General features: G+C 41.3%; 1 protein-coding gene across 8 annotated transcripts in view; it reads left to right on the top strand.

The window, feature by feature from the left end:
• The window catches only part of ASAP1 (ArfGAP with SH3 domain, ankyrin repeat and PH domain 1), a 395,575-nt gene that overhangs the window by 67,598 nt on the left and 313,590 nt on the right, over window positions 1-14,387 (top strand). The window lies entirely within an intron of this gene.

The following is a 14,387-nucleotide window of genomic DNA, read 5'->3' as shown; positions in this document are numbered from 1 at the left end:
CAGAATAGCTCCCAACCCGAGAGAGAGGAAGAGAAACAACCTGAATTACTGTAGTATGTGCATCTGGGAGCCCACATTTCCTGGAAACTCTAATTCCAAATTGATTATGTCTTTTTTTGTTGCTGTTAATTTGTGTGTGGTGTGCCAATGTGTGTTTATGTCTCTGAAGAGGCAGGGGTAGAGGTAAATTAACGCCCCGCCTTCCCCCCTACCCCTCAGGACATCAGATCACATGGAAATGTATGTTTTCCTGTTTATTAGTCATTTCTCAGGCACATCAGCAAAGGTACGGCTGTAGACAGCTGATGTAGAAAACAGTCCTGGCTTTGAAATCATGCTTTTTAGTATCTAACCTCTCTGTGCCTCAATTTCCTTGTATGTAAAGTGGGGAACATCTTATGCCACTCACAGGATAGTGTAAGAATTAAAGGAGATTTAAAAAAGCAAAGGAGTAGAGGTTGAGTGAAGGCAGGTGGGCAGTCATGGGAACTCCCTTCTTTGCCCTCCATTTCTTGCTGGTAGGACTTCACTTGCCTAAACTTTCTATTAACACATTTCAAAGCACTTTCCAGTGAAACCAGAGAGAGGAGACCTTTTTTTTTTTTTTCTCGAGAGTCCAACTCATACTGGAGAGCAGTGGCACAATCATAGCTCACTGTAACTGCGAACACCTGGGCTCAAGCAGTCCTTCAGCCTCAGCCTTTCCAACTGCTGGGATTACAGGCATGAGCCACTATGGCCAGCTCATGTTGCTTGCATTACTTTTTTTTTTCCTCTGTTGCTCCCCCACCCCTAACCATAGCCAGACCCCTTGGGCCTCTCTTCCCAGCAGTTCTCCAGGGTCTCACTCTCTATGGCCCATTCCTGCAGTGGCCAATAGAATATTAACCAGGGAGGGCGCATTATCCTCCTAAAGCCTGGAGGATCCAAGGGTTTAGAGCCCTGTGACTAAGCACAAGACAATAACCATAAACCATCCCTGACATTGGCCTAAGGTTCTTTGCGCCTGCTGATCCCCAAGTGCCCACCAGGGAAGGCAGCTGTCTAAGTAGCCCCAGGCCGAGAGTGGCAATATGGAGCAGTTAGGAAACCGAAGCCATAAATGTGCAAGTGGGTGAGGTGAGGCAGCCAATGATGAGTTCAGTTAGGCTAAGATCCCAAAGCTGACTTTGCTAAGAGGCAGATCCCTGAAGGGGGCCCGCAAATGATTCTTTTTGTGGAATCCTCTTTTACATGTTACCTTGGAGGTAGTCTTGGATATCTTGTGTTTGGGGGCTCTGTGAACAGCGACACCACTATCCTTAAGGGATAAATCATTGCAGCTCTGTTGTCCTCTGCGTGTGAAAAGAAGCTGGATGCACTGGGCTCCTGACCTTTTCCTGGACTAGGAGGTTGGGCACCTTCTGTGGAAGCTGCGACCATGGTACAGGTCAGGATTCAGACACACTTGCTCAGCGCAACTTTAGCATCTGTGCTGCTTCCCCATTGGGAAGCAAGTGATGATGATGCCAGTTCGCTGAGCTGGGCAAAACTTGCATTTTATTCAAGTCGACAAGTATGTAAGCTTGTTAAAAAGCAATTATACGAAATAATATAGCCACCTAGACCAAAGCTTGACCCTAACTAAATGCCTTTTTGCATTCTGAAGAGGAGACTGCATTACCTGGGAATCTGATTCCAAAACTTTGCAGTTTTAGAAACAGGTAAATATTTATGCAGTTGATAATAGGAGGGTCTGGTTTTTAAACACGAGAATACAAAACTCCTGCCCAGATCAAATCCATTCCAGATCCATGGCAAATCATGTCTCTTTTGTTTGGCAGCCTTCAACTATGGTGTGGTTGAAAGAGAAGCTAACTCAGAGTCAGAACTGGTTTCAAAGTCTTAGTAGCTGTGTGGTGGTGGGCAGGCTTCTTAAGCTCCATAAAATTATTCTGTTTTAACAGGGTTGTGTTGAGGATGAAATGAGATACATATTTGAAAGCACCAAGTCCCTTATCCACTATGTTATCAGTGCTAAATGTAATAATTTCCTTCCTATATTCATCTCTTTTAGCTTCTCCCTATTTACGGTCAGTTGACATTAGTCTGACTGTGTTGTGAGTATACATGTGTTGGAATCCACCTTGGCAAAGGTGTGAAAGCTCAAGGGACAGGGGTACCATAGAGTTCCTGAATGCGGGGCCATTCTCTGGCTAGAAGAGTTGGTCCCTCATTCAAATTAGAGACTGAAAGAGGGCTTGGGTCAGATCTTGTGTGTGTGTGTGTGTGTGTTTTTGTGTGTGTGTGTGTTTGTGAATGTATGTTTATATTTATACTCCACTTTATTCTTCAGAGAATAGGACAGCTTATGTTAAGAAATATACAAACCAATGGGAATATATGCATAAAATTCAGGACCGTATATAATCTGGAATATAAAGGCCAGGGGTGGAAGTACAATTGTGTCTACCATAGGATCTCATAGAGTTGTTACTTTGAGAGTTCAGATTTTTTCCTGAGCATGTATATGGGTGTATTTATGTGTGTAGGGTGTGTGTGTGTGTATAAATTATACATACAATACTTGATTAACATTATTATATGTGTCTTTTGGTGAACAGAGGTATGCTTCTATTGGGTATATACCTAGGAGTGAAATTGCTGGCTCACTTTATCCTTTTATTTTTTATTTTGTACCTATTTATATATTTTTTTAGAGACAGGGTCTTGTTCTGTTGCCCAGGCTGGAGTACAGTGGCATGATTATAGCTCACTGTAACCTCCAACTCTTGGCTCAAGCGATCCCCCCACTTCAGCCTCCTGAGTAGATGGGACTACAGGCATGAGTCACCATGCCTGGCTAATTTTTTTTTTTTTTTTTTTTTTTTGTGGAGACAGGGGCTCACTATGTTGTCTGGGCTGGTCTTGAACTTTTTTTCTTTTTTTTCTGAGATGGAGTCTCACTCTGTCACCCAGGCTGGAGTGCAGAGGCGCCATCTCGGCTCACTGCAACCACTGCCTCCTGAGGCCCGGGGTTCAAGCAGTTCTCCTGCTACAGCCTCCTGAGTAGCTGGGATTACAGGTGCCCGCCACCGCACCCAGCTAATTTTTGTATTTTTAGTAGAGACGGGTTTTCACCATCTTGGCCAGGCTGGTCTCTAACTCCCGACCTTGTGATCCACCTGCCTCAGCCTCCCAAAGTGCTGGATTACAGGCGTGCGCCACCGCGCCCGGCCTAGTCTTGAACTTTTGGGCTCAAGCAATCCTTCTGCCTTGGACTCCCAAGGTGCTGGAATTACAGATGTGAGCCACTGGTCCCAGCCCTATCCTTTTATTTTAATTAACATCATCAGAGCAAATAATAACTTTTAATATTAGCTTCATGGAAAACAATGGAGATTCACATACATAGTAAAATCTCAGCTCTTTGGATTGAAAGAACATTTATGGGCTATATATGTTGTACTCTTACATATCTTATTTAATATTTATAACAGCCTCTGAAGTTGCTGTCATTAGCCTCGTTTTAGAGATGAGGAAAGTAGGTCTAAGTTGATTCTTTTGCCCAATGTCATGCAATCTGTAAACAGTAGGGCAAGGATTTGATTCCAGGTCTTTTGACTTCTAAGTTCTGTGCTTAGCTTGGACATGGCTGCTTTTTTTCTTTTTTTTTTTTTTTAAAGGGAGTTACACTTTCTCCAAGGCCTTTGAGCACCAAATATTTTTTAATTTTATATTATCCTTGCTGGTTTGATTGGAAACTCTTATAAAGATCTGTATCCAGCATGGTATCTTGAATATAGCATCATGCCTAAAATCTTTTTTTTATTACACAGGTTTATCCTTTTTCTTGGAGACAGAGTCTCACTCTGTCACCCAGGCTGGAGTGCAGTGGCACAATCTTGGCTCACTGCAACCTCTGCCTCCTGGGTTCAAGCGATTCTCCTGCCTCAGCCTCCTAAGTAGCTGGATTACAGGTGCATGCCACCATGCCTGGATGTTTTTGTATTTTTTGTAGGGACAGGGTTTCACCATGTTGGCCAGGCTGGTCTCAAACTCCCCAACTCAGGTGATCCACCCTCCTTGGTCTCCCAAAGTGCTAAGATAACAGGCGTGAGCCACTGCGCCTGGCCAGGTTTATTATTTTGAATATCACTTATTTGAGGTTGGGATCCATTGAGTAGAGTGTTTTTCACTAATTAGCAGGCCCATGTATTTAGAATTTATTTTTTGCGGAATGGTGTATTAGTAAATTTCTAGTTTGTGGTGGTACATTTTCCTCCCTTCCTTGTAGCCCCTTTTCACTATTCCCAGCATAACTGCTGTGTTCAGTTTGTTGAAGGTCTAAAAACTAGCTCACCAAACTTGTTGGAATTTTGAGTATGGTAAGAGAAAATGGGAGCAAGTGAAAGCTGAGAGGGTGAACCTGTGATTAAAATCCACAGGTTTTGTATGCAAAAAAAAGCCATTCATAATGAATGTGTCTGTCTAGAGATTTACGTGGGTTTTTTTTTTTTCTGGCTCTTGTTTTCCAGAAAAGATGAGACTCTGTGTGTGTGTGTGTGTGTGTGTGTGTCTGTGTGTGTCTGTGTGTGTATTTCTGTGTGTGGGGGGGTGTCTGTGTGTGTTTATGTCTGTGTCTGTGTGTGGGTATGTGTGTATGTGTGTGTGTCTGTGTGTATGTCTGTGTCTGTGTGTCTGTGTGTGTGTGTATGTCTGTGTATTTGTGTATGCATGTGTGTCTATGTATGTGTGTCTATATGTCTGTGTGTGTATGTGTCCATGTGTCCATATGGAGAAAAGGAAAAGAGTGTCCACACTCTCAGAAAAGGAAAGAGTGGGGTAAAAATTCTAGCCAACGTCTGGAGAAAGGACTGTAATACATTTCAATCTGAATTCTCTCTCAGGCAACAGCCTATAACAGAAAATAAAACCAGAATTTTTGCCCTCATAAAGAATATTTGGGTTACCAGCTCTAGCCATCCATGGTGCGTACAAAATTAGCTATATCAAGCTACGGAAAAAAACTGTGGAAAAATCTTTTCTTCCTGCAAATGTTTCATCCTCACTTACGTCATTGTGGCTTGAATTCTAAAGAACCCTGATGAGAAAGAGGGAAAACCAAAGAAAAGCCACTCTTTACCCAATAGTACTGTATCAACCTGCTGTTGGGGTATAGATAATACACTGGTAGGTATCACATCTATTTTATGTAAACAAATAAACTAACAGCAAACCTGGGGTTCTGTTTCAGCTGTGGCAAGCCCATTGCTGTTTGTCTCTTTGGCAGGGAACATTATTGTGGAATTTTAAATGATTGCTCTGGAGAGATTGGGCAGAACATTGATTTTAAAGCAAAGAAGTCTTTGAGCTTCATCATCTTACTTCCTGTGTGGAATCTGCCTTGTCTCCTCTCCCTTAGCCAAATCGTGCAAGGGTTGTGTAAATAAATTTGCTTCTTCAGAAATCCATTCTGTGGGAGCCTGTTGGCTCCTCTGTGACTGTATCTCTGAAACAATCTCTGAGATGAAATTTAAGTGCTTATAAAATGTAATGCCTATACTTGGTGAATTGAGACCAGTCTTTTCAGTGATTCTGTAATACCACAAAATAGGCCTGTTGCATGCCTTCAGAATAATTCAGTAGGATCCCTAAGCCTCTTAAATATACAATCCCAAACACAGAGGACTAGTTGGGAAAATGACTCTGGTAGAATACTTCTCATTTGACCACTTCTGAGATAAGCCGTTTTCATATATTCTTAGTTGGTTCAGCATTTTCATGGGCCCATTGTATAAATCAGGATTAGATTTCAACTCTGTACAAACAAAAACCCAAACAACATTAGCAATTAGGTTTGTTTGTTTGTTTTCCCTCTCTGACCAGAGAAGTCTGGAGGTAGTTCAAAGCTAGCCAGTGCCTCCATGGTTATCAGGAGCCCAAGCTTTTTCTGTTTTTCTGGTTGTACCGTCTTTATCATATTGCTTTAGGATCCCAAATGGTTGCTGGAGTGTCAGCCATCACCACCACATTCCAGTAGGCAGCAGGATGAAATAAGAAGGGAAGGATAACAGGAGTCCTCTTCCAGCTGTGTTAGCCCTTTTTAAGGCACTTTACCAAAAGTCCTACATAGCATTTCTGCTTACATCTCCGTGGCTAGATTTAGCCATACAGCCACCGTAGCTGTAAGGGAGGCTGGAAGATGAGTCTTTTAGCTAAACACATTGCTGCCCCGAATCAAACTGGGGCTGTGTTAGTAAAGAAAGGGGGACTACATAGCAGGTACGTAACTGGTAGTCCTGCCACATCAGCAGAGTACCATTTGTACAGAGAGTGCGGTGTAGTGCAAAGGGCTTGAACTTTGAAATTAGAGAGACTTCTGTTTGAATCTTAACTCTACCACTTACTCATTTCAGCACCCTAGGTCTAGCACTTAACCTCTCTGAGTCTCAATTTCCTATCTATTAAACTTGAGGACAATAATAGCTACTTTGTAGGGTTGCAGTGAGGGTTAAACAAAATCATATAAATAAATTGCCTTGTATATAGTAGATACTAAATCATCATCATTCTAGTTGTTATTAACAGGTAAGGTATGCCTTCTATCTTCACCACCATACTGGTTATTTTAAAATTGAGATAATTCATTTAAAATTTGCACTTTTAAGATATACAATTCAGTGGTTTTTAGTGTATTCACAAAATGATAGAACTATCACCATTGTCTAATTCCAGAACATTTTTGTCACTCCTCACAAGAAACCCTGTACCCACTGGTAGTCATTGCACATTACCACTTCCCCCACAGCCCCGGGTAACCACTAATCTGTTTTCTGTCTCTATAGATTTGCCTAGTCTGGACCTTTAATATAAGAGGTATCATACAGTATGTGGTCTTTTGTATCTGGCGTTTGACTTAGCATAATGTTTCCAAGTTTCATCCATGTTGTAGCATGTGCCAGTACTTTATTACTCTTTATTGCTGAATAATATTCCATTGTATGGATATACCACATTTTGTTTATCCATTTGTTCACGAACGTTTGAGCTGTTTCCATTTTTTTGAATGTTAAGAATGATGCTGCTCAGTGAACACTGGTGTACAAGGTTTTATGTGGACATATGTTTTCATTTCTCTCGTGTATATACCTAGGAGTGCCTTAGTCAGTTCGGGCTGCTATAACAAATTACCCTAGACTGGATGGCTTACAAACAACAAATGTATTTCTCTCAGTTCTGAAAGCTGGAAGTCTGAGATCAGGGTACCAGCATGGTTGGGTTCTGGTGAGGCCCTCTTCCCTGTTGCAGGCTGCTGACCTCTCATTGTGTCCTTATATGGCCGAAAAATAGCTAGAGAGCTGCTCTCTGTTTTTTTTTTTTTTTTCCCGAGACAGGGTCTTGCTCTGTCACTCCCCAGGCTGGAGTGCAACGGTGCGATCTCAGCTGACTGCAACCTCCGCCTCCTGGGTTCAAGCAATTCTCCTGCCTCAGCCTCCTGAGTAGCTAGGATTATATGTGTGCGCCACCACGCTTGGCTAATTTTTTGTATTTTTGATAGAGATGGAGTTTCACCATGATGGCCATGCTGGTCTTGAACTCCTGATCTGAGGTGATCTCCCCACCTCAGCCTCCCAAAGTGCTGGGATTACAGGGGTGAGCCACTGTGCCCGGCCTGGGGTCTCTTTTATAAGGCACTCTTCCCATTCATGAGGGCTCCACCCTCATGACTTAATTACCTCTCAAAAGTGTCACGTTGTAATACCATCACATTGGGTTAGGATTTCAACATGTGAATTTGGGTGGGACACATGCATTCAGTCCACAATAGTATGCAGTTGCTGGGTCAGATAATAACACTAGGTTTAACCTTTTGAGGAGCTGCCAAATTGTCTTTCAAAGCTACTCCACCATTTTACATTCCTACCAGCAATGTGGTGGGTTCCAATTTCTTCACATCCTTGACAATACTTGTTACTTTCCATCTTTTTTATTACAGCCATCCTAGTCAGTGCAAAGTGGCATTTCATTGTGTCTTTGATTTGCATTTTCCTAATGTTTAGTGATGTTCAGCATCTTTTCATGTGCTTATTATCCACTTGTATATCTTTGGAGAAATGTCTATTTAACCCCTTTGTCTACTTTTAAATTAGTTATTTATCTCTTTATTGTTGGGTTGCAAAAGTTTATATATTTTGAATACTAGGCCTTTATCAAATACAAGTTGAGCATTCCCAATCTGAAAATCCCAAATGTGATATTCTCCCAAATCCAAAACTTTTTGAATGCCAACATGAGATGCTGACACTTTTGCTGTCTGATATTTCATTGTATACAAACTTTGTTTCCTGCTCAAAATCATTAAAAATATAGTATAAGATTACCTTCAGGCTGTGCGTATAAGGTTTATATGTAACATAAGTGAATTTTGTGTTTAGTATTGGGCTCCATCCCCAAGGTGTCTCATTATGTATATGCAAACATTCCAGAAATCAAAAAAAAAAAAAATCTGAAACACTTCTGGTCCCAAGCATTTCAGATAAGGAATACTCAACCTGTATACGATTTGAAACTATTTTCTCCAATTCCGTTATGTGTATTATCTAATTGATTCTGTATAACAATCCTTTGAGGTAGATATCATTATCCCCATTTTAAGGATGAGGAAGTTGAGGCTCTAAGGCAGTGAACAGCTTACCCAAGATAACATATCTAGTAACTGTGAAGATGGTTACTGGAACCCAGGAAAAGATTAGCCAGGGCATTTTTAGTTTTAGTGGTAGAAACCCAACTCAGACTAGCTTACACTGAAAAAGAAGTACAGTTGCTCACATTACTAGGAAGTCCAAGGGTTGGACCAACATTAGGCATGGGATAGATTTTTGTGGATCCAGTGGTTCAAACGAGGTCACCACGACTTTCCTGCATCTCTTGCCATCTTTTGATTATGTTCATTCTTAGGCCAGCTCTCTCATGTATGGCAAAGATGGTCACCAGTAGCTGAAAGCCTGCTAAGTCTTTTGAGTAGACCTTAGAGAGAAAAGGCATATTTTTCTGTATCCTAGCATCTATATCAGTCCTCCATGAAGGATTCTGGTTGGCCATGCTTGAGTTAAATGCCTGTTCTAGTACCCATCAATGCTGTTATCAGGATTCTGGAATACTCTGATTGGATAGCCTGGGTCCAGCCCTTGAGTTGGGAAAGTAGAGACATGACTGACAGTCTAGAAAATTACCTGGAGTCCGGGAGGAGTAGTTCCTACAGTAAGGGGATGTAGGGCAGACAGACAACGTAGTCAGTATGCTAAAAGTCTGTCTGAACTGCTGAGAATTTCAAGATGTTAAAATTAGTTGGGAGTAAGTGAAAGTTAATTCTTAAACCCAAACATAGGGAGAAAAGTAGTTTATTCACACAAAACCCCCCATGATATTGAAAATAATATTCATGAAAATAATATGATATTGAAAATAAGTTCTCTGCTGTCTATGTAAATATAGCAATTTTATAAATTTGTTTGTATAATGCCTTTCAACCTCTAAGGCCAGAGCAAAAAATCTAATTTTTTAAAAACAAAAAACCAGAAAATATTAGGGAACAGAAGCTGGATGCTGTCTCAGAAGGTTTGCTAGCAATTGTAGAGACTCTTTTTTTTTTCTAAATTAGAGTCCCTAGTGTGATTTTGAATGCTCACATTTGAAAAAGGATGTTAACTAAATAGCATATGTTAAGAAGAAAACTCTGCAGTGGGTGGGCAGTTTTCCTTTTTCAAGTGGAGCAATGCCCTACATTTGACATCGTTATGGAAAAATCCTGTTATGATACAGCTCATTGTTATGTGGGTTCAAATACATTGCAGGTGAAATCATATTTTTGAAAAGCAACAAGAGAATACTGTGACAGATTCATGTAATATGGGGTATCCTTAACGGGGGCCCCAACCCAGACGGAAGACCTTCAGACAGTTCTTAGCTTTTTGAAGCAGAGCTGGGGACCTCTTGGTGTTTGGGGTTGGTAGTCACACTGATGTCAAAAAAGCATTTATTGAGCTATAGAATGCCATTGCCAAGGGACCTCTGAGAGCCTGTGCCCCAAGGTGCTGATTTTAACCACAAGGAAAATGAGGCCAAGGGAGGTGACATTATTTGGCTGAGGAAAAGGAGCCGACCTCCCTGGCATTCCATGTCACAAACATCTTGGTGCAAAAGTCACAAATAGCTACCGTTTATCAAATGTTTCTTTTGGAGTAGTATTTCAGAGGCTCAGTGGCTTTGAAACGTGCTCATAAAAATAGATCTAGCTGGGCTGTGGGCAAACCAGAGAGAGAGCGTTAGATCAAATTACTTTTACTTGGACTTTACATTCATCGGTCACTTTTAAAATACACCTTTATTTTCTGTTTGAATTATTTGAATATTCCACCACTTGTGCTGAAAACCAGTATCTCTACCTACATATGAGCTCCTTGATGACAGAGGTTGTCTCTTATGTTTTAAAATTTATTTTTGGCTCTTAAAGTATCTAGCAGCCGGGTGTGGTGGCTCACACCTGTAATCCCAGCACTTTGGGAGGCCGAGGCAGGCAGATCATGAGGTCAAGATATCGAGACCATCCTGGCCAGCATGGTGAAACCCCGTCTCTACTAAAAATACAAAAATTAGCTGGGTGTGGTGGTGCACACCTGTAGTCCCAGCTTCTCAGGAGGCTGAGGTAGGAGAATTGCTTGAACCTGGAAGGTGGAGGTTGCAGTGAGCTGGGATTGTGCCACTGCATTCCAGCCTGGGGTGACAGAAAGACTCTGTCTCAAAAAAAAAAAAAAAAAAAAGAATCTAGCATAGTACCTGTTTAGAATGCAAATAGTGATATTAGTAGCTAACATTTATTGATCACTTACTATATACCAGGCACTGTGCTAAGCATTTGCACAGATTATCTCATTTCAATCTTACCACAGCCTTCAGAGAGAGGGCTTATCATCATCTTCCTTTTAACAATAAAGTACTGCCTAAGGTAACAAATCCTATTAAATGGCAGCGCTGAGATTGAACCCCTAGCCACTAGAAAGGTTATAAAGCTGCTTAATAACTGTTTGTGGATTAGAACTGAACTGACTGGTTCCCTCCTAATTCCTCTGTACCCAGGGGAGAATGTCCTCAGAGACTCAGGAGGCAATGATCTCATCCCTGAAAATGACCAAGGGAGGAGGAACTATGTCAATCACAATAGTCAACTGGACTTGAGGAAAGGAGAAATTTGACCTACACTCTGTATGTGCTGGGAAGGTTCTCTGGGTAAAGGGTGGGTGGCTTCGAAAAATAGCACAACTAAGTGAGTACTGTGGGGCACAGTCCTCTTGCCCCAAATTAGGAGTGTCAGTTAAGTGATGGTGTGCCAGACTTTATACTGTTACAATTTTTAAATAGTAGGCAATTGTGCATAGGCATTCCTTGATGCCGTGATGCAAAGACAACATAATCTGTTGTAGACGGGAGTTTCTGAAGGTCTTTAATCCTACCCTTGAAATATAACTGGGAAAGGTGAAGTGGGAAACCCTTGGGCACCAGGATACTTGGCATTTGGCTCAGTTCCCACAAATCTGTCAGGGAACACTGGGCAAGTCACCTAACTGCTTGGAAATCAGTTTCCTTATCTGAAAAATGAAAAGTTTGGAAAGCACGTTATCCTTAAAATTCTCTCTGGCTCTTACTGCTTATAATGATGTAAGATAATGAAAGTGACTCTAAAAACCAGGATCACTTCTGTGGATCTTACTCTCTTCTGGATCTCTCCATTTCTCCTCTCTCAATTCCTCTCATACCCTTCCCCCTATAAATGTTTGCTCATTCATTCATTCAGTCTTCCTTCTATTCAGTAAGTATCTCTTAAACACTTGGGACTTTGGGGCTATAATAGCAAATGGAAACCCTCCCTGGTCTTAGGTAGCTCACAGTCTAGTTGGAGAAATATAAATATTTGGAAAATGGCACCCTGCAAAATGGTACCATTGAAAAGGGCCATAAAAGAGGAACGTTCTCATTCTTGACATAGCACAGAAGTTGGGCATCATTAAAGGTGATCAACTCAACTTAAAACAAATTCATCAAAGAAAAAAAGAAACCTGGATGTATTGTCAGTTTTTCTCATTTTTCAGGTTAATATGACTTTATCAGAAATAAGCAGGATTTTAAATCCCTCGTTCCTATAGATCGCAAGTTTTTAGGACTCCCATAAAACACCATGATTTTTTTCTTCATTGGAGGTTGTTTTACTTGCATTAGAAATGATGTAGCTCATAAAAGGGAACCAGTTCAATTCAAAACACATTTATGGGGGCCCACAAGGGACCCCAACTAGGCAGTGCTTTCCTAGAGAAGAAAAAGCCTACAGGATTTGGATTCAGACTGACTGAATAGCATTTCTCCACTTATTAACTGTTAACCTTGAGCAAATTGTGCATATCTCTGAGTTCTTTTGCAGAAAACACACTACCTCACTAGGTTACTAGGAAGATTTCAGGAGATGGTGGTTGTAAAAGGCCAAGCCCGGGGCTCCTTGCTTTAGTTGCTGGGGGATGTACAGACATGGGTAGGATTTAGTCCCTGAATGCTGTCAGGGATTGATAGTCTGGGACTTTGTGGTGTAGCATACTCACTTGGAAGATATGAGGTGTTTGTTTGTTTGGCATTTGTTTTTTGTTTTTTATTTTATTTATTTTTTTGAGACTGGATTGCTCTGTTGTCCAGGCTGGAGTGCTGAGGTGCAGTGGTGCAATCATAGCTCACGGCAGCCTCGAACTCCTGAGCTCAAGTGAGAGATGAGTCAGAGCCAAGCCCTTCTACTAACAGAGCTATTTGTTGCTGAGGAAGTTCTCAGTTTCTCCCTCTGAATGGTGCCAATATCCTCCAGTTGCTTAAGGCAGAGTGAGAGAAGCTGACTGCAGATACCCACATGAAGATTAATCCCACCTGGAGGAATGGGGCAAGGAGCGTGCTCTCTAGACCAGTCAAGCTTGCATTTGATTGGGCTTGTAATGAGTTCCCCAGAAGGAAAACACACGCACATATACGCCAACAGAAAAAGCATCCTGGGGCTGTGGACTCATCCATTGTCTTTGATAAGCCAACAGAGCACAGTGGCTGATGACATGGGCTATGAAATCAGATTGCTTGAGTCCTGCTCCACTACTTGACAGGTAACCTCTAAGCTTCAGGTTTCCCATGCATATAACATGGGGAATAATACAGTACCTGCTTTATATTGTTGCTGCAAGTATTAAGTGAGGTTGCGCCTGCAATGACTTAGGATAATACAGGGCGCATAATACTAAGCACAATTATTCTTTGATAGGACTAAACAGAAATACATCCCTGAGTTCATTCAGTAGATATTTACGCTGCATGTCTTCTAGGTTCCCACCATTCTGCCTCTTTTCTTCCTACTTCCATCAGAGGAACAGGGAGGTAGAACAGAGTAGTTTTTTGTCTCCAAACAAACCGTGTTCTCCTCTTTACTGAGAAAACTCTAGTGGTTTTGCTTGGAGTATTTAAATTGAATTAAGTACATTTGGGACTAGAATTTTTTTTTTTTTTTATTACCTGAAATTGCATGAGTGCACTTGGGAAGCACTCATACAAAGAACATGAAAAAAGCAGTAGTTTATTAGACTATGGCAACATGAGCCTAAGTGTAAAAGATGGAATCAAGTACAACCCTCCCTCCCTCCTGCTCCTTCAGCGCTTTCTTTTCCTCCACCACTTCATTAAGATGGTAGAAAATGAATTCATAAGTTGTCAGGTGAAATAAGGATACTTTCTTTGGTTGCCTGGGCTGGGAAAAATACTGTACCTAAGAAAGTAGCCCTATGCAGAATACAGTAAAGAGACCAATTTTTCAGGCAGCAGAAAAAGCATTGGATTTAGCGTCTGCCAGGCTCAGGGACATTAACTTGCAGTGAGATTTTATTGTGTCTCAGTTTCCATTATTGTAATACTTGCATCTCAGGACTGTTGTATGAATGAATTCCGACATTACATATATAACCACCAATGCAGTACCTGGCTCCAGATGGAAGCTGAGAAGGTCGTATTCTGTACCCCAGCAGCCTTAGTTTTCTCTGGTAAATTTGGGATAAATATACTTACTTTATAAAGTTGTCATGAGGCTTAAAGAAGGATAAATGTATTCTAAATTCTATACTTAGCAAAGTGTCTGGTACATAGCAGGTCATGGTGAATATTTTGTTTTTGCAAGAATATCAGAATTTATTTTATTTTTTATTAAAAAAATGAGATGCAGTCTCGCCATGTTGTCCAGACTGCTCTCAAACTCCTGGGCTCAAGCAGTCCTCCCACCTCAGCCTCCCAAGTGGTTGGGATGACAGGTGTGTGCCACTGTACCCAGCAAGAATATC

This window comes from Symphalangus syndactylus, chromosome 7 (genome assembly GCF_028878055.3).
Source record: "Symphalangus syndactylus isolate Jambi chromosome 7, NHGRI_mSymSyn1-v2.1_pri, whole genome shotgun sequence".
Classification (NCBI taxonomy): domain Eukaryota; kingdom Metazoa; phylum Chordata; class Mammalia; order Primates; family Hylobatidae; genus Symphalangus; species Symphalangus syndactylus.
Note: the sequence above shows the minus strand (reverse complement) of the source record. Positions and strands in the feature narration are given on the sequence as shown.